Here is a 21,119-nt window from a genome sequence, read left to right as displayed (position 1 = left end):
ATTAGGTGCGGATCCGAAATTGGAGTGCAGCTCGTGTGAGGTTTGGTTTTCCTCTTTTTCTTATTTTCTTCGTTTTACAAGCTGCTAGTTTCTTCGTTTTACAAGCTGCAAACTAGGGTCTTGATAGCGGAATCCGGCAGGCTTATCTACCTACTGATAGTTCTTAGGGTCATTCAACGAAATCATTAGCGCTGATCTTGAACCGTATCGCCCGGATGCTCAGCTTGGAACCCGTCGTCGCCAGCACGCCGTCCTTGGCCCTCGCGAACTTCCAGTCCACCTCCGGCTCCGCCACATGGCCGTTACTCTTGCCGTTGCTCATGTCATTTGAGTATTTTTATCAAATTACTTGCAAAGTATTATGGTTATCACTATTGCATAAAAATCAAAACCACTACTTTCATAACTATGAATATGACTATGTGGTGGGCAATGGAACCATGGATTGTGTTGATATGGTGGAGGTTCCATTGCACGGGTTTATATCCATCTAGGATTAAACAACAAATGTCGCCAGTGATTCTTGTGCCGTAATACCCGTGTTAACCATAAGATCCGGAGTGGGACGGAGTAGTCAAAAGTGTTTCCACCTCTTGAACATCAACGGATTCGCTTACCGTAGACGGTTGTATCTTGCGGAGCAATTGGTGGGTGGGGAGCCCCTTCTAATTCCCCACGGTATAGCTGTTGCTTACCGTAGACGGTTGCTGCTTGCGGAACAATTGGTGGGTGGGGATCCCCTTCTAATTCCCCACGGTAATGTGGTCTATGATGGGTTGCAGCTACCGGCGAAGGAGTTTGGTTAACGAGTCCCAAACTGTTGTCGTGGTCGGGGTCCACCCTGAAATTACGGGAATAATGGGACCGACGAGGACCCAGGGTCGGGGTATGCAACAAAGGGTGGGTGTTCGAGGTAGCGGAGGAACATGATTGGCTAGACCTTATACCGGGCCTCACACCATAGGAAGTGTGGACAAGCCTGCAGCTTGGTTGGCACCAAGGTTAAGATCTCTTATGGGTAAAGCAACACACCTCTGCAGAGTGTAAAGAACCATGACTCGTCACTCCTTGTTCCGGGATATGGAACTGCGAACGCTGCCGGAAAGGAGCTCCATGAAGTTCTAGTAAACCGGTGAAGGCTGACGGACATAGTTCTTCTGAATAAAAGCAATCTTTTGAAGAAATGATTATGAAAACCTGCATTGGTATTAGACTTTTCTGGTCTAATGCTGTAGCTAGTGCATTAAACACCTCTTTCCTATAATGAACTTGTTGAGTACGCTCGTACTCATCCCACTCTTAAATCCCCTGCTTAGATATGGAGGCATCGAAGGAGTATCTACAGTGCAACTCGAAGATCGAGGAGTCAACAACTACTTCAAGAAACAGGACCTATCAGAGGAGTCAGATACCACATCCAACAAGGAGAAACCTAGATTAGCAATAGAAAGGAACTAGCTTCCTAAACTTAGCTCCTATTTAGCTAGAATCTATTCATAGCCTCTGTAGCTAGTCAAATACTCTACAAATAGAGTTCGTGTTAGGATTAGACTACGAGTCGTTCTCCTGGAGTTTATTTGCAGTTTACCTCATTGTAAAGTAGGAGGTCTGTGCTGATCTTGTGTAACGAGTCCGTATGTAATTCTATAGACATGCCTTGGACCCGCATATGTTTCGTTGTACCACTCGAGCGATATAATACTAGTGGAACGGTGTTTCATTGGTGTTATATCAGACTTGCATACTACACCATGCGGTGGTATGCCGGGTCACCACAATTAGACACAAGGGAGTCCATATGAGGTGACAGACGAGAGGCCATCATCTTGGCAATATATTTGGCGATGGCATGGCCTATAGCCCTAAAATCCAAGATGTCTTCGACCCCCATATTTTGTTTTGGAATAAGAGCAATATTCACCGAGGCTATCCAATAAAGGTTTGAGACATGGTGAAAATTTTGAAAAACATGCATGATCTGTAGCTTCACTGCTATGCTCCAACATGCCTTGTAGAAGGGCCCGATAAATCCATTGGGGCCCAGGACTTTGTCACGTGCAGACCCAAAGACGACGCACTTGACCTCCTCCTCCATGAAGTCACCGTCAAGCTCGGAAAGATCGCGCTCCGAAACCAGAATGTACGTTGGTCCAAATTAAATCGGTGGTTCTTGGAGTCGTTTTTTCATAACCTATGTAAAATGGCTTTGTATGATTGTCTTCTTATCCACATAATTTGTGACCCATCCGTTATTGTGTTTTAGTCTATGTGTGAATTTTTTTCTTCGACGAGTTGACACGAATGTGGAAAAATTTAGTGTTGGCATCTGTCTCCTTTGGATTATACTTGAAGCTTGTCTCTTTCTCGCACGCTCGGCCATAACCAAACCAATAATCTTCGTCTTTAGCCTTAAGAAGCAAAACGTACGCGCATCTCTGCATTCTTGTGAGATATATTTTCACCGCCAAATTAAGCGCAGGTCCACGCCAAACTTAATCGGCAACGCGCGTCAGTAGTGCTCCTACGCACCATGGATTCAGAATGGTTTGTCGCAAAAAGTTCAGGATCCGTAACGCGACAAGACACAAGTCACAAGCCTACAACTCATCGCTCCAGGAGTCATGGGCGAGGTTGATGGCCTGCGGCCGGCACGCGGCGTTGGCGGCAAGGCTCTCGAGCCAGAGGTCGTCGCGGATGGTGGAGTCGACGTCGTCGTTGCGGTGCCACGCCCAGCGCGCGGTGGTGGCGTTCACGACGCTCAGACGGCCATGCCCGAAGCTCGCTTCCCTCATGAGCGAGAGCCGCGCCAGCTTGTGGTTCTTCTGAAAGCTGCGTGCGGCCACCACAAGAAAATCAGGACATGATCTCGGAATGGTTCTCGCTCATATGTAAATTTGCTTACTCGAAGGCAAGCCCTTCTCTGTTCCCGCCGTCGCCGATTGTGATGTACACCGGCCCACATGGGTTCGCCTCGTTGTTGTAGACCCTGGTCTGCAACAATGAAACATGGCAACACATCAAGACGCGCATCGAAAATCAGTATCACGTGGTCGAAAAGAAAAGAAAAGAAAATCAGGCAACTCACGAAGCGCTCGTAGGCGTGTACGTGGCCGGAGAAGACGACGTCGACGCGGGCCTCGTAGAGGCGTTTCTCCATGGCCTTCCTCATTGCCTCGCCCTCGCCCGCGTGCGCCGCGTTGGTGTTGTACCAGGGGGCGTGCAGCAGCACGACGAGCCAGGGGGTGGCGCGGCGGTCCACCCGGGCGAGGTCGCGCGCCAGCCACCCGTACTGCTCCGAGGTGGAGTTGAAGCCGGAGTAGGAGCCGAGCATGACGACGTGGACGGCGCCGCCGGCCGCGTCGAAGGAGTAGTAGAGCGCGGACGGCGAGCCGCTCTCCTCGTGCGGCATGCGCCAGCGCGCGGCGTAGGCGATGAATGGACTGGGCGATGAATGCCGGCCTCTACCTCGTGGTTCCCCTCGGTGACCATCCACGGCCGCCCGAACGTGTCCCACAGCGGCTGCTGCGTGTCGGCGTAGGCGTCGTACGTGGTCCGTCTCGTCTTGCTCACGTGGGCCACGCCGTCATCCACTCTGTCTGAGGCGCTTCATGCATGCGCGCGTGACTAGCACACGGCGCGGTCAACCAAGGCCCGATGGTCGCGTCATGATCACGTTTTCTATTTCCCTCTTTTCTCCGCGCGCGCTCATTCCTTAATCTCGGGACGACTGCACAAGTATTGTCATGTCACCGTGTCACGTCACGTTGCTCCGGCCGATCGAACAGCAAACCAAAATCCCTTCTTTTCTTTTTTTCTCTCTCCATATAAGCCGGCCGCGCTAGCTCTTAATTAATTGAAGGCGGAGAGGCAGTCGTTCGGTCGTTTCTTTGTATACACGATCCACTCTGCTGCACTGTACTCCAATTAATCGATCCCTTCTTTTTTCTTTTTGGTGGGACATGCGATTAGTGGAGTACTACTAGTACTAGGTAATTATTAATCAGGTCCATCGATTCGATTCCCAACTTGGATCGGACTCCCCCGCGCGCGGGATTGGAGTACACGTACACCGATGCCACGCCCAATCAAATGGTTGCAATTCATTTTCTTTTTCTTCATTTTTCATCTCCTTCAACTTCCACATGTTTTATTTTTTATTTTTTGCATTGCTCCATCCATTCAACTCAAACGGGCGCGTCGAAATAAATAATATTTAATACTGGATCTGGGAGTTTCATTCCGACGCGAACGAATCGGAAAACTCTAGAAAAAGGCCGACCTTCGCGAAGGGAAGGCAACTCACTCCGCACGCGACAAGTGGCGCAGCTGCAGTGCGAAAAATTCCGGGAAGTGGTCTCACGCTCGCCACGTGTCGCAAGGGGAGGCAAGGTGGGGATGAGTAATGCTACACCTACGGAATTGTTTTACGGAAATATCTTACGGACTCACGTAGCAACTCTAGAAATCTGGATTCGGTCCGGTTTTTCAGGAAGGGATCACACAGCAACCAACCATTGCAGTCCACGTCCGTCCAGTAACTATTCCGTAACTCAATCTATCCGTAAGTCTCAGCATTATTGGGTGGATGGATGGAGGAGAGAGAAGGCTGAGTTGTGTCAGTTTTTCCCTTTTTCTTCTAGATTCGTTTTTTCAAAATGAAATATCTTGATAACCGTAAGTCCAAATTGCGAACCGTTTTCACTTTTGAGATCCTCGCGTCGAGATCTTCGAAACTAGATCCCATGTTGATAGGTTTGGAGATACTTTTTTTTGTACTTCCAATAGTAGTATGATTGTACCTGTGGTGTGTATCTGACTGTACCTGTGTTTCAACTGAAAGTACTTCTGTTTTTAGTGTGTTTGGTGCAGTTTTTCCTTTACTCGCTAATCGTACTTCGCGTGTGCGGGATCAGTACTCGTACTTACGCTGCTGATCGCACCTGCTCGTGTGTGCATCTGTACGTCCGTACATGTACTTGCTCGTGTTCACGTACTGTACTCGCTCAGTATGCGCGTTTGTACTCGCTCGTCTGCGTGGATCGTACTTGTACTCGCTCGTGTGTTCAATCTGTACTCGTGTGTTGTGCGTGGTTGTACTCGCTCGTGTGCACGATTGTACTCGCTCGTGTGCGTGATCTGTACTTGTACTTCGCTTGTGTGTTCAATCATCTTCGTGTGTTGTGCGTGCGTATCGTACCTGCCGTGTCGCGCGATTGCACTCTGCTGCGTAGTGCTTGACTTGTACCTATGTTTTGATAAGAAAAAAAACGAAGACATACACTTGTATGTAGTGAGCTAGCTGCATCGCTTTTTGTACTTGATCATGTGAAAGTTAGCTGGCTAGCTTTGCTATCGCGGGCGTGCACGTACTGGCTCGAGCGGAGCTAGGCGGAGAGCGCGCGTACTAGCGCGCGGCCGTGCGCGTATAGGAGGTGGCGCCATACGCGGGGACGGGACGGGACGGACTCGCGCGGGCAAGTACAAGTCGGCACGCGCGGGAGACGTTTCGTACGATGCCACGCGTCGTACGTACGTGAGCTAACCGGACCTTTGGGAAGGTCGGTCTCCAGGGAGCGATACCCGAACGAATCAAGAATTAATCCAAACATTGTTGGTTTTCGTCACGCCTGACCCAAACCCTCTCTTAGTTTGTCATCAGCCCGCGTAACACATATTTCTTCTCTTTCCTCAGTCAACCAAACCAAATTCTCAAGCCATCTGCTGCGTGCATCAAGCGACGTGAGCGGAAAATAATTTTTCGAGAATTCAATATTTCTGCCGATCGGCTCCTATTTCACAGTCATCCACACAAAATATTTATCGGACAAAAAAAATGCCAACCTACCTTTGATACAAAAATGCGGACCAACTTCTTCCGACGAAGATACGAGCGAGAACTCGCCGCCTACGATGGCCCTCCCACTCCACCCGCGCGCAACAACGCCGCCGGCCGCCGCCGCTGGTGGAGTGCGCCGAGCCACACCCTCGTGAACGTGCTCGCGCACATCGAGGGCGGTAACTACCCCGTACTGGGATGCCGCCGCCGGCGCGCGCCTTCCGTGTCACGCCGACACGAAAGCTCGTGGATGCCACGACGGATGACGCCGCCGTCGTCGTCCGGGTCGGCATCGAGCTCCTCGCGGTCGGCTCCTCCACCGGCGACGCCGAGGGCCGTCAAGAAGGAGCCGACGTCGCCACCGCCGACCGAAGGCGCAGCGGCCGGCACCCTCGTCATCCGCGAGGGGCTCCCGTCGTCGTCTCCATCGCACGGCCGCAAGAGGAAGACGGCCAAGAAGGAGGCCGCAACGGCCACAGCTGCGTCCCAGCTCACCGAAGAGGAGGCCGCGCGATCCGCGATGCCATCGCGAGGTCGTTGACCGACCTCGTCCCCGCCGACAACGCCCTCCCGGTGGACGAGGCGCTCGCCTGGTCCAGGCAGTACTGGGAGAGGGAGGAGCGGAGCAGTAGAGGCGTTTGCTAGACCTAGCGGCCACGTGGCGCCGCGCCGCCCGCGCCACACCCACCGCACCCGTGCCGCTAATTAAGCTGGAGGAAAGCAGCGAGGATGAGTGGTATCGGCCGACGCTGCCACACGGCGACCCTGGGTAGGGTTCCAGCCGTTGGTACGAAGATGCCAGCCAGAGCAGCCAGCAGGCGCCGCCGCCCGAGGACGCCGGGCAGTCCAGCGACGACGACGACGGCGACTACACGACGTTCTACCACCATTTCGACACGTAGAACGCCGCCCTTTTAATTAGTTTATATTCCCTCTCGCCGAATTCAAATGTATTACGAATTCAGCCTATATATGTACGAACTCGCCTATATATATTAAATACCTGTAAATTTCACCTATGTTTGAACGTATTTTATCTGGTTATGTTTAAATTCGCCTATATTTGCTCATTCTTCTGGGCTCGCTGCTGGGAAAATGGTCCTCGGGCTAGGGAGCCCAACACAAAAAAAAATTGACATAAAAACGCATTGTGTGAATAATTGTAGTGTAAAAAATCGACGAAAATACTTATTTTATGTCCTATTTTTTTACGTCACATAAACATTTTTTTTGCAAGGTCTATTTTTTCGTGACGTAAAAATCATTTACGATTGCAAAGATAAACAGTGGGTGTAGAATAACTATTCTGCTCCTTGGGGTCAAATAGCGCATCCCCACTAAAATATATGTAGATACATCTAAACCTAAATAAATTTGCGATACTAGAAGGAAGGGAGTGCCATCGTGACCAATGGACATTGCATGTATTACTCGGCAATGCGTTAGGTGTGAGTATACATGAACAAGTACGTACTGGAGTAGTACTGAGTACTGAACCATTCACTTGGCTGCAACACAACCAACGCTTGGATTCCATCATCATCACCATTAATTAAGGCGAGGAAGTCAATGCATCAGCAGAAGTAGAACACACGGCCCCCAATCGACCGCCTCCTAGCTCGCTCGCCCGGCCGCCGCAGCCTCGCCGCCCCATCCCCCGATGCCCTCTCCGACGCCGCTTCCCCGCGCCGCCATCTGCTCCTCTTCAGGCTGGGCCTCGCCGGACGATTAATTAACCGTCTGCGGCCGTCTTCTTCTCGTCCGCGGAATCAAGCGCCGCCCCTCCTAGCCGTCTCCAGCCACCTCGACTTCTCATCGGTCAGTCTGTTTTCCTCCTCCTTAATCCTGTGCGTCTTCGTCTTCAATTGCCTCTCTGCTCACGCCCGGGACACCCCCTTGCATGCGCTGTGATTCAGACAAGGTAGAGGAGGACGGCCACAGGGAGGATGGTGGAAAACAGGTTGGTCATGAGGAGTTGCTGACGTCGCCGTCCGGATTGGGCGATGCAGCCCCGACGAGCAGGCCATCTAGTCCAACCTCGAGCTCGCCGTCCAGCCCCGCACAAGGTAATTTCTTCCCAGAATATATGTATTTCCCCACTTGAAGCAATCTTGTGAGCCACCCAAATTATGGAGTTTTTTAGGATTAGCTTCAGACAAATTAGGATTTGCCCGTCCCTGTCAGCTTGTTCAGATTCGCAGAAAAATTTAGCTGACAAGTAAGTGAGTTAGAAGTATAATTTTAGGTTAAGCTTGCACATACAAACAGAAAACTCTTTATGTGCTCTTTAGTATAATCTGCAGGGGAGTTCTTTGTTTAGTCACGTGAAATATTTGTGATTTTTGTAGAGCTCTGTCATGGGCAAGGGCGAGGCTTGATGAAGGACCAAGCAGCAGCCAGCCGGCAGAGCATGAGCCCTTCTTCCCACTCAGGTTGGCATCAAAATAAACTCTCAGACTGGTTTCCTTCTCTGCCCATGCTCTGCCGCCGCCTACCTCTGTCTTCGCTGATTCAAGATTCTCTGTTTCTTTGTTTCTTTAGAATGGGATTGATGTGGTACACTTGATCTTCAGCCTACGGTCATCCCTGACCTACGCTGACACGGAAATGGAAAGGAGTAGGCGTCGACCTCGCTCTCGCTCAACCGTGCCGCCATCCGGTTGCAGCAAAGCTCGAGGCCTGCAAGGACTTGCTGCCGACGATGGTTCACTGACGCGGACCAAGAGTCGTTGTCCAGGCCCTCCACCAGCACGTCGCAGCAACCCCGTCAATTCTGGTTATGGTCCACCGAGAGCAAGACCACCACAGTACAAGAAGGTAGCCACCACCCATTTTTCTTGTTGGCTACTTTTGTTGGGTCGTTGATGCTAGGATGCTGTTGTTGTATGTGAGCTTTGTGTTGTGCTAAATTTGGGTCAGATTAATTTGGTCTTTAGTTGTACGGTTGTACCACCTAATAAGAATATATCATGAGACGATGAAATTGATTTGGTGACTTTGCTTCTCATCTTTGCATGCATCTATCATGTCATCGATGAGGAGAGCTGAAACCTGACTGACTCCATGTATGTATCATATCCGCCGTTGTCCGTGCTGTGTTTAACATAGCAGCATTCAAGGGTGTCGAGACCTAGCTGTAACCTGAGTTTGTGGTGCTTAAGTACAACTACATATGTTTGGTAAATGACCATGCATGTGTATAACATATGCTACATTTCAGACTACGTACGGTATGGTCTGATTTAATTAGCTCGTTCTACTTGTACATCCACCCAATGTTCATATAAGCACACAAATCAAAATGACCTTTTATGAACGATCAGATTAAAACCTGAATATATTTATTAAACATGGAACTGGTTGAGGCCCTAATATTCTTCTAATTTGGTCCTCTACAGCATAACCTCAAGTTGATTAGTTTTCAGGTACTAATTGCATTTAACTGCTTTTGTTGAAGCTGTGTTACGAGAGCATCCAGTCAGGTGCAACGAATTCCTTGTACCTAAGTATAGAGACTACTCTCAAGCATTTATCAATTGTAATCCTGTTGTTGATTCAAGGACCAGTATGGTTCAACCTAGCTAGCAGTTGTCTATCGGAAGCGAGTCTCCATTTTATATCTGCAAGATAGAAATTTTCTCTTATGTACTACTTGTTATTTGTTGGAGAAGGTCTCCCGGGAGCTGCTGCATGACAACAAGCTCAAGCTTGTAAACATTGTTAGCAATTTTATCACAAGGGCACTAGCACTCATGGTTATGACATGTTTATTTTTTCTTGTTCATACGTTGTTGTTGAATACTGTGACCGGCAATTCTTCTTGGTCAATGCTGTGACCGGCAAGAAGAATGGTTATGTACTACTTGTTTATTTTTTCTTAGCGCTTCAGAAGATTTCCTTTTTTCACCTCTGATGTGTGCTAAATTACAACTATATTTCTATCCATTTGGATGATATTCCTTTGCAACTGGGCACCGCCATTCAGGAGCTCGACCCCAATTTTCTTTTTCTTTGGTTACCCTCATATCGATTGCTGCCATGCTTCTATCCAATTCCTTTATGTCGTATTTACTGAAAAGATGCTTCTATTATGTATCGTATCTGGTAGGCTTCGAAATGAATATTGTAGGCTTATTTCTTGTTCAGAAATGTGCATTGGTACTACTATAATTATTTTCGTGTCTATCAGTATTGAATAGCTGATCTTATGTAATTCGAAAAATGCTTCTGCAAATTGCATCAATGTGAATTCTAATGCTACTGCATATTCCATGCATGGTTGTTTCTACTGTTTTGCTGGGTTATGAATGAATCTACACTGGCAAGCAATCTTGTCTTGGAAATAATTAATAATTGTGTTTAGCGACTTAGTCCTCTCAGGCTTAAGTTTGTTGAATGGTTATCATTGTTTGATAGTACAACTTTTTTTAATACGAGTTAAATTGGTGGTGGTTGCTCTGTCGGATTGCTTCGATCACTTGTCTACATCCAATAGTACTTGCTCTGTTTTTGCTAGTATCAGTGTCCAAATGCATGCTGTTATTCACCTCACTCACCTCATGTCTGGCAATTTTAATTTGGGAATTAGCAATGCACTTTTTGCTATTTTTTTGTAATTATTTACCTTTACTGTTATTAACACAACAATCATGCCATGAAATGGAATATGTATTCGGTCATTCATTAAGTTTATTTGTTTGTTCTCTGTTTCATCAGTTTCTTAATTCTCAGACAGTAACTAAACAATTCGATAGATCTGATATTGTTCTTTGTATTATCACTACACCCAAGATTCTCTGTGTGCCATTGGTATTGCTATGTCTGGTTAACCATTTCATTGTCTTTTTTTATCTGACTTTACTGTTTGTTGGGTCTGCAGATATACGGGGATACATCTTTGCCAGTGGCAGCGGTGGCCTCTTCTTGGTCTTAATGTTGTAGGTGAGCTTCTGATTGTTCCCTTCTCTCCTAGTATTGGGCTTATTTCTAGTAACCGCATGTTTTTCTATGGTCTATGCTAGTAGAGAATTCATCCTCATTTAGGAAGTGGAGGTTTTCTGAACTACTTGGTTAATAATTTGTGTGCCCTAGCTGGGAGCAAAAGTTTTCTAGACTTCCCGGTCTCAAGTCTCAACAGGAGCTTTTATATGTGATTTACCACATTTTATTTTGTAATTATTCTTGGTTAATTTTCAGGATTCCATAGTGCTTATTTTACTACAACACATGTTTTGAGCACAGGTTCGAAAAAAATTTATGCAAACTAGGGTCTTGATAGCGGAATCCGGCAGTCTTATCTACCTACTGATAGTTCTTAGGGTCATTCAACGAAATCATTAGTACTGCTACAAAGTAAACAAATTAGTGGTAGTTTAATAATAATTGTCACTATCATGTAACTGTTGTATCAGTGCTAGTACGTAGTAGCTGAAAGTGGAAATGCCTCGGTAGAATTATTATTTATCTTCTTTCAGTTTATATAAGTATCGTGCATTGACTTTCAGTTATCTATTCCTTATCATTTTTTTCCACTGGGAAATCATCCGTGTGAAGCTGCAGAGTGCAAATATCAAACACTTGACAGTTTACAAGGCCATTTGTTAGTCTGTCTTCCACCCTTTAAAAGCCAAGAATAGAAACTTTGATTGCTGTGTGATTCAGCTTGTTTCCAGTGCCATTTTAGGTGGTCCTTTCTGTGAAACAAGTGCTGCTTTGCACTAGCAGTTCTGGTGAGTTACATAATGAACAATCAGCACATTTTCAGTTAAGTTCATCGTATGTGGTGATCTAGATTTTAGTCTTACTAGAATAGGGTCAGTTCTGAATACAAGTTTAGCTTTTAGAATACTCATAGATACTAGTTTCGATTCTCACCCCTGAGGCCTCGGAACCGCGTCCATGGGCGCTGATTCCGGCTGAGGACGACCTGGAAGCGTTGGCCATCTTCAGAGCTGCAACTTTCATTCGCATTGGCGATGGGACTAGGGCGTTGTTCTGGACTGACGCATGGCTCCCTGGAGGAAAATCAGTGCAGGATGTGGTCCCTATTCTGCACTCCTTCGTCAAGAAATCAAACATCACTGTGGCAGCAGCACTGCAAAACAATCATTGGGTTAGAGACATAACAGGGGGCCTCTCTTCGCCGGCGCTTGCTCAGTATTTGTCTGGGATTTACTAGAGGGCACCACCTTAACTGTCGGCCAACAAGATGAGGTGGTTTGGCGGCCCTCGCACGATGGTGCTTTCTCCGTCAACTCGGCCTACAAGCTCTTCTTCATCGCGAACATGCAATTCGCTTGTGCAAAACCTATTTGGAAGTCCAAGGCCCCCATGAGATGCAGGTTCTTCATGTGGTTAGTGGTGCACTAGCGCTGCGTCACAGCAGACAACCTTGCTCGCAGAGGGTGGCCACATAATACCTTCTGCCCGCTGTGCACTATTGCTAATGAAAACTGCACCCATCTCTTTTTGCACTGCCGTTTCTCCAAACAAGTCTGGGAGCGTGTTCGGACCTGGTCCAGGGCCAACTTCCCAATTCCTGACGATACTTTTGGCAGCACCAAGGAATGGTGGCTTATGGCAAGAAAGAGGGCGCCGAAGAACATACGTCGCGACTTCGACACTGTGGCAATTCTGGTGCATTGGAGGATCTGGAAGGACCGGAATTCACGCATCTTCCAGCAGGAGTGTAGCACGGCTGACCGTGTGGTTGAGCTAATCATTGAGGATATTCATTCCTGGAAGGCTGCCGGCTGTATTTCTGAGTTTTAGGCTCCTGAGGTTTTTTGCTGTTGATGTAGTTTGTTGCCTCTGTCTCTTCATCTAGAGTTCTGTTGGGACCAGGATAGGTCTTCTTTTGCTCGGCCATCTCGGCCGTCATTTGCCACGCTGTGGCTCTCTTGTAAAAAGCTTTCTCTTCTATCTTAATGAAGTTCGGCCTAAGGCCCTTCGAGATTCTCACCCCTGAATTCTAGATAAATAGAACTTGTCTTGGCAAGTTTATAGTTTTTTTCCAAGAAAACGCATAGAGCTTTTGCGTCTCATTTATTTATTTGAATATGTAGAAGGTTTGTTGTCACATGCCTCCGAAGAGGAACAGAACAGAAGAAGCTTTTGCATTATATACTACTATTATGCTAAATGAAATTCCAAACTTTGAGATGGTCTGGTGATATACATCCTTTTAGTTCAAATATGAATCTGTCTTTAGTTTATCAGCTTCATTCAGAGTGCCAGGCTGCTTCATAGAACATTACTATATGTTAAAGTTTTGATCATGCTATCAGGCTCTCTATCCACTTTATATCAGCCGATGCTGCATTATGTAGGGTAATGGTGATTTTTATTCTGGCTGTTGTTCTTGATGTGATAAATGTAAGTGAAAAAACATGAGGAAATTGATTACTATCTATGTTGTTAAACATGATTCACAGAAATAACTACCAATAGATTGATGAAATCAACATTAAATCATCCTTCTAACACACAATTCAACTGTTTTACTTGCTGTTGGACTGATATTATAAAGAAATAGACCTAGCTTGTTAATTTGGGCCAGAAATGAAGTATTTGGGTCTGTTAAGTACCTACTGAGGTTGGCAAATGTTGTGTTTTGCCAAGGCAAACTACAAGTTGGATGAGAATGGCTCATGTGTACTTTTGTCATGAAATGTTGTAGTTGTTTGTGCACTTCTCTGTTAGCTGATTAGAACATATTCTTCTCGCATTCGTTCCATTACTGTTTATCGTTATTATTGTTCATTTACTTATCCTGTTCTGGTACGCAAAACTATGTATTCTATTTTTTCTTATAACCTTTATATTTTTTCAGCATTTATCCTCTGTCCAAGTAAGAAGAACAGATCAAGCTCCACCATGGTGCTGTCATTGTGGAGCGTTGAGTACGCAAGCCCTGCCGTGGCACCGTACGAGCCGAGCTTCTTCAACCAGTGGTAGTCGCTAGAGCAGTACAAGGAGGAGAGGATTGACATGGCATTCATGAAGGGGAGAAATGGATGCGGCCCTGATGCAGTAGCGGTAGTGGAGTATTAAAGATGGAGAGGGCCAGGAGGTAGCCATGGTTTCGACTACTTCAACTTCCCTTGCTGCCATGTGATGGAGGCGAGTTCACTGTGTCGCAGCCATGGCAGCGTCCGCTCTCTTCTAGGACTCCATGCTCTAGGTGAGTCATCATGTTCCTCTTATTTCTCCTCTACATGCTATGTGTACCTCGATCATACAATGGTTGCTTCTGTGATCCGGCCGAAGAGTCGATTATGTACTTATTTAGGACTCAGTGGTGACGTTGTTTGATTAAGACTTTGTATTGGCAATGATTTGGTATATTATTGTACATATTTTGAATTACTGTGTAGTATCATCTGCATAGATCTATATGATTTTTGGGTTCCAACATGATTTTTTTTCAGTTGATATTACAGGCCCCTGTCGAATTTTAATTTAAGCATATAAAGTTGTGTATTTTGTCCTGATTTGGTGTTGTTCTCTAGATCTATCTTGCAATGTTGTAATACAATGAGCTAGCAATGTTTGTTTGTGAAATATTGGAGGCTACCTTTTCATGTCTTGGAATCATTGAGACCACGTTTTGGAAATATTGGAATCTTGTTTTGACTACAGTTCTGTTGAGGTTGCATATCAGTATGAACATCCTTTTAATGGTAAATAACCTAGGTTTTGTTGAAATTCTGGTCTGATTGAGCCTAACACAAACCTTTTAATTACCACCAATGCAGCTTATTGTGTTCCACGGCCTCCTCACTAGTAGACTTGTATGCGAGAAGGTCAATCCGGGCAGTGCAGCAGGCGGTCCGGAGCGAGGTCAGTTGATCATCATCTGCAATTTAGCATCATAACATGGTTTCATCCAAAGCTTCTTGTCCAAAATCATTTGCATGGTTTTGGCATCATACATACATGCATGGTTTCATATACATGTGCGCTTCCTCTCGTCGGACAAATAAAATAAGTAGCTGGTATGGATAAACTTCTGCCATTGCATGTAAAAGCATCAACTCCTAGAATTATTACTTTTGGATAGTTGAGGTTAGAAGTTTGAGCTCTGTTATTATTGGCCACTCTCTTGCGATGCCCAGAATTATATGGGCCATCTCCCTCTCACATGTTCTTTTTTTTCTTAGTGGCGCCTTTTCATGTATTGTAGTTGACTACACAAATTGAGTAGAGATGGACTCAGACCGAGATGCATAAAAAATGCTCTCAGATTTGTTTACTACCATAATAGATGAAACTCAAATACCTATGAAGATTATTCTGACATGAATAATTTTCATTAATTCGTATTTGTATTGTTCGGCATATGTTTTATCTTTCCAACTAAGTACGAACTGTAATAGTGGCTGGAATCTCAAGTGGTATTCACCATACGACCTGTTCATCTCGAAAGTCTCAGGGGAGGTATTGAAGAAGTCTGCATGCTCTACTAATGCATGGTGTGTACAATACCAACATTTGAGAAGTCAGCCTTTATCATGGAAATTGCATTCGTAACACTGCTTGCCATGTCTGGTTTTTTAGCTACTTATTTCCTTGTGAGACGACACCGAATATGGATTTGGTCATTCTTTGGTGGATGTTTAGGATTATGGACTGATTGCTTCTATTGCTAGCTCTTGGCATGATCTGAGTGTTGCTAACACCGTTGTGTGTATATATTAATATCGAGCCGGTGAAATTTAGATATTCCTTATGGCAGTATCATTCTCTGTTTAAGTATAGATTTATGTGGTATGTCCCTGCATAGGAATCATGCTCCTGTGTATGCGTTGGGCAATAGTGAACTGGTTTCCTTTGCACATTTGTGATTTTATTTTTAACTTGCATCTCTTCTTAAATAACCATCTGATTGAGTTGAAAGATTTTCTGGTGCAGATGATGGTGACGAGGGTGCCAAAACGTTTGGACATGAGCTGGATGAGAAGCTTCCCATGATCAAGTGCTGTCTCGCAGTTGTGTTGTCCAGTAGCACAAGTGCTGTCCTCGGCGGCGCTTATGAGAAGTCCAAGAAGAAGGAGCAATCAAGTCTCTCATCTGGAGGTATATCTTTCAAAGGCTTCCCTTGAGGAAAGAGGGCCGGTATGGATGACATCCTCAATGTAATTGGCACTGCCTATCTTCCTTTGTTGTGTGTGTTCCCTATAACACACTCTTCATAGTGGAGAAACATAGTTTATACAACTAACTGACATCTTTCTTTGTTGAACAGGACCTTACCTCATGGCGGCCCTTTTGACAAAGAGGTTATGGCGGCTCTTCAGGATGGTACAGTTTTCCACCGAAAAAGTTCCCTTGTTTACTTTATACTAGTCTTCCTTGCTATAGTTAGCCTTTTTGGTTAAGTCTTGGTGCTGGACAAGAAGTGCTTAAGAGTAGTGTGATCTCTTTGCAAAGTCTAGATGTAGATTAGAGTGGTCATAAGGGGTATATAAGTGCAAATTTGAGCCGAGTCAAGGAACGTGTGGATTAGTTTAGTTGAATGTTGTGAACATATGAACTAGAATGATTGTGTTGCATAATACATTTCAAACCACTAGTGCATCACAATAATCTATAGGTGTTGCAAATAGAAGAAATTATTTTCAGTAAATTGGGCACACTGTAACTAGAATGATTGTGTTGCTTCTATCAGGTGCACTGGATACTGATAGTCTGATGCACATTGTGAACCACTTGGAAAGGTATAGGTCTCTTAATGGATGATTTCGTGTCTACCTTTAATATTTGTGCTGTGAAATTTATCAAATTGTTTCCTTATCTGCTGTTGAGGTACATGCCTGGACTTTGGCCAAGTGGACAAGGGTGGAGTTGCAAGTTACCTTCACTGATATATATTTTTGTTCTTGGGGCATTAGCCAATTGGAGTAGGGCGAGTTTCTATTTAGTGGGCATGCATTCTTTGTGTTGGCTGTTCATGAATATGAATGAAATGTAATATGTGATGTTCTCAGTATAGAATTTTGAATGATTTTTCAACTTATTTCTTACTCGAAAAGAATTATGATATGCCTCTGATGTGTCAGATATACATACACATCGACTGGACGACCAGAGCAGCAGCTAGACATGTATTGAGGACTTGGGAGCATTTGGTCCCGCTTACAGGTAGACAAGGAACAACATATTTCCTTCCATGCAGATTAACGTGTGTTGTTGTGGGTGAGTGGAGTTCCTGGATGGATGGAGTAAAATTGGTGAAGTAGAATGAATAAATTGGCGAGGTGTAGTGTACATTTTTCTACTCGACATATACTTTCTTTACGGGGAGCTGATTTTTAGTTCGCTTCAAATTGCCTACCGTGCTGAGCTATCCTGCCAACTAGGCCTAGGACTAAGCCAACCCGAAGGTGGGTCCCATCATAAAGAAGATGATATCCCAGTGAACGTCATGAGAAGTAGATGAACTCTCAGGTGAAGAGTGTCGTCTTTTTTGTCGATGGGGATTGGTGTAGAGAAACTCTCTTTGTCATGAGGATTTGCTTATGCTGGCTTTCACATTGCTTGTGTGTTGGATGTGGAACACCTTGGGCTTAGTGGGCTGGATGTGTTAGAAAGGTACTTCTTTCTAATTGCTTGTTCACTGTGTTATTACTTTGTGTTCCTGCTCCCTATAGTTTATCCGAGTAATGAGCGTCATGTTATCCAAATTAGTTGTGAAGTCCTTAAACTTTTTTCCAGTTGACAATGAAACCAGAGTAGTTTCAAATTGTGTATGCAGTATTGCAAAAGTACATGCTTAGGTGTCTTCTGTCAGTGCTTACTTGCTTGATGTCGTGTGCATGCTTTGAATTTGATACTGTCCTATTTGAACTATTACTTTGTTTACGGATGACAAGTGTTAGATGTGATTATGCAACTTGGGGAAGTTTTTTATACTTCTTGTAGACATAATGGTGTACGGCAAGAACTAGTTCTCTGTGTTAAACTAATTTTGCAAATAGTTACATCTATGATCCCTTAAAAAAATATGCCAGGTAGTATGGAATGATACATCGACTTTGAGCATTTCTTGTGTGTCATCTCTACATTTTATGAAGAAAATACCAGGTGCATGTTCTGGTTTCATGTCTGAATGCTAGAACAAATCTAGAAGAGACTGTCTCTGAATGTGAGCAGCAAATAAATAACTTAAGATGGTGTCTGAATGTGAGAACACATAGGTCTGGCACACATAAGTGAGCCTGACAGACTGGTACAATCGGCTGGATACTTGATTTTGCTCTTCATAGTGCATCTAGTAAACTTTGAAGGAATATGTTGCCTATTTGCTCCTTGATTGCCGCCTGAATTGCAATGTTCTAGTTGTTTGTGTACTTCTCTTTTAACGGATTAGAACATATTTTTCTCGCATTCCTTCCATTACTATTTATTGTTATTATTTGTTTACTTATGTTATGGTAAGAAAAACTATGTTTCCTCTCTTTTCTCATATCCCAATATATTTTCCTGCATTTACCCGTTGTCCAACTAAGAAGAACAGATCAAGCGTAACCATGGCACTTTCAATGTGGAGCATTGAGGATGCAAGCCCTGCCACGGCAGCGGACAAGCCTAGCTTCTTAAACTAGTAGTAGTTGTTGGAGCAGTACCCAGAGGAGCAGATTGCCATGGTAGTGGTGTAGTAAGCTAGATATTGCCAGGAGGTAGCCATGGTTTCCACTACTTCCTCAGCCCTAGATGCCATGGGATGGAGGAGAGTTCACCGTGGCGCAGCCATGGCAGTGGCGGCCTTCTTCTAGGCCTCCATGCTCTAGGTGAGTCATCAGATTCCTCCTATTTTTCCTCTAGGTGCTCTGTGTACCTTGGTCATAAAACTGTTTCTTCTGTGTACATCGGTCATTAAACTTATTTAGGACTCAATGGTGTTGTTGTATGATAATGATTTTGCATTGGCAACGCTTTTGGTTTATTATTCTACATATTTCGAATTAGTGTGTAGTATCATCTACAGAGGTCTATATGTTTTTTTTGGGTTGCAACATAATTCTTTTTTCAGCTGCTATTACAGACCCTGTCAAATTTTAATGCAAGCATATATAAAGTTGTGTATTTTGGCCCGGTTCGGTGTTGTTCTCTAGATCTAGCTTGGAATGTCGTAACTGTAATGAACCACCCATGCTTGTTTGTGAAATATTTTAGGCTGCCTTTTCATGTTTTGTAATCATTGGGATCACGTTTTCAAAATACTAGAATCATGGTTTGACTATTGTTCTACTGAGGTTGCATATCTGAATGAACAGTCTTTTAAAGCTACATAACCTTGGTTTGGTTGAAACTTTATGGTCTGATTGAGCCTAACACTAACCTTTTAATTACTGCCAATACAACTTATTGTGTTCTACAGCCTCCTCACTGGTAGACCTGTAGCGAGAATGTCAATCCGATTAGTGCAGCAGGCGGTCCGGAGCAAGGTTAGTTGATCATCATCTGCAATTCAGTTGCATGGTTTCATCCAAAGCTACTATCCGAAATCAATTGCATGGTTTCGACATCATACATACATACATGCACAGTTCCACTCCTCGCACAAATAAAATACGTAGCTGGTATGGATAACCTTATGGCATTGCATGTGAAAGTAACAATGATGTGATCTAGAGCAGATCATGATGCTTTGTTCTTGCTAGATGTGATCTAGAGCAGATCATGATGCTTTTGTTCTTGTGCAAGGATGACGAGGAGGACTAGATGGCACATGGCAACAAGGGTAGCAGCTGTGGTCTGTAGCTGATGCAGGTTGGTGCATCTTACTTGGATGGACGTCGAAGACTCTGGGAACAATGGACGTCTTCATATATACGGCTTGGTCGTTGAACAATCTCAAGCAGCTGCAGCTTTGTTTCTAGCTCCTTAATCATCTCTACGATATATATGGTTGCAGCCGATATATATGGTTGCAGCCGAGCTTTGAGATTCGAGAGCATCGTAACCTGGCATGAGTGTGTTGTATGTAACCGTCCTAGCTTTCATTGATGTTTTTACTTGTCGTTTGGTTGACTGCATGACTAAATGTCAAAAGAGTTGTGTTGTGTGCACTTTAGTCTTTTTTTTTTGCTTCATATTACTTGCTGTGTCTTTTGGATGTCTGAAAAACAGCAGAGGTCAACCCGAATTTTCGAGTGGATGAAAATCTAGCTGATTAATTAGCTACCCTAATTTTCTAATGAAAATCCTGCTGATCTCCCTCGTTCTAGCTGATAAAATACAATTTTTGCTCCTTAACCTCTATGCAACATTCATTGTTAATCTAAATATAATCAGCTATTCATTTCCATTCATTCATTATCACCATCAGCTAGTTTTCATGTACATGAACGTTTGAGCCACAACAGTGCGAAAAAATATTATTTAAGGAAAACAGAACCTATCATTGTTGAGGGAAAGCATCACTCGACCTATCACTATTGAGGGAAGCATCAAACAATATATAACCACGGAACATGTATACATGTTGCTGAAAGCCATAATTCTCTTATCTGATTTGAACAATATTTTCAATGCATGGATTGACGGGAATGGAAAAATTACTCTCTCTGTCCCAAAATAATTAGCTCAACTATTTCTGCTATGAATATATTTACAACTAAAATGTTTCTATATATTTCTGAATCTAAGTAAAATTGAGCAGGTTATTTTTAGACAGAGGGGATTAACTTTTTTTCGAAGCAGCACTTCACTGGTGTACGAAACAAATTAATTGTCAAAAGGAATCAAAGTTGTCAAAATTCATGGCGATACCAGCACAACCATATTGGAAAAGTTTCCCCTAAATATAGCCGTATAGGCAAGTATCCATGTGGCCTCCATCTATGTTCCAGCCGCACGCCATACCGTTGGATGTAGCACCAAAATTGAGAAGTGAAGGAAGCCTACTTGGTTTGCTGGGGACTCCTAGGAATAGGAAGGAAAACTTGGTTGGCTCGCTAGGCTCCTAGGAATAATAGGACACGGATTACCAGGCCGGTGGAGTGAGTTGTTAAATAGAAGGAGGTAGTTAAGTACAAAACAACGTCATCGTTCCATAGAAACAATCATCTCAACTGTTTGCCTCACCCCTCCACATATCTATTTATACAACTCCAGTGTCACAATGCCGCGCATCGGCTGCGTGACTTGTGACTTAAACAATTCATGGTCGAAAGATTGTAAAAAATTAATGGCGATTCCGATCCAGCTTGGCAGGTCAGGTTCAACTAATGGGTGCACAAAGATTGAAATAACAATCAAACTTTTAGGATTTAGTATG

At 44.5% G+C, this 21,119-nt stretch overlaps 2 long non-coding RNA genes and 1 pseudogene across 4 annotated transcripts; 2 read left to right on the top strand and 1 right to left on the bottom strand.

Moving 5' to 3' along the window:
• Positions 1-2,597: 2,597 nt before the first annotated feature.
• LOC124672121 lies at positions 2,598-5,305 on the bottom strand (annotated as a pseudogene).
• A 3,081-nt stretch (positions 5,306-8,386) lies between these two features.
• Positions 8,387-18,386, top strand: LOC124674045. Of its 3 annotated transcripts, XR_006992924.1 has the most exons (9): positions 8,387-8,653; positions 10,716-10,777; positions 13,668-14,018; positions 14,593-14,677; positions 15,749-15,972; positions 16,083-16,138; positions 16,506-16,804; positions 16,897-16,978; positions 18,346-18,384. It is a non-coding gene; the product is annotated as an uncharacterized LOC124674045 (long non-coding RNA). The 3 variants fall into 3 exon arrangements; XR_006992923.1 differs by lacking the exon at positions 16,506-16,804 and having other exon boundaries at positions 18,349-18,386; XR_006992925.1 differs by lacking the exon at positions 16,506-16,804.
• A 9-nt stretch (positions 18,387-18,395) lies between these two features.
• On the top strand, positions 18,396-19,755 carry LOC124674046. Its single transcript, XR_006992927.1, has 3 exons — positions 18,396-18,627; positions 19,218-19,284; positions 19,544-19,755. It is a non-coding gene; the product is annotated as an uncharacterized LOC124674046 (long non-coding RNA).
• The last annotated feature ends 1,364 nt before the right edge of the window (positions 19,756-21,119 follow it).

This window comes from Lolium rigidum, chromosome 7, assembly GCF_022539505.1.
Source record: "Lolium rigidum isolate FL_2022 chromosome 7, APGP_CSIRO_Lrig_0.1, whole genome shotgun sequence".
NCBI lineage: Eukaryota > Viridiplantae > Streptophyta > Magnoliopsida > Poales > Poaceae > Lolium > Lolium rigidum.
This window is presented reverse-complemented; position numbering and strand designations above follow the sequence as displayed.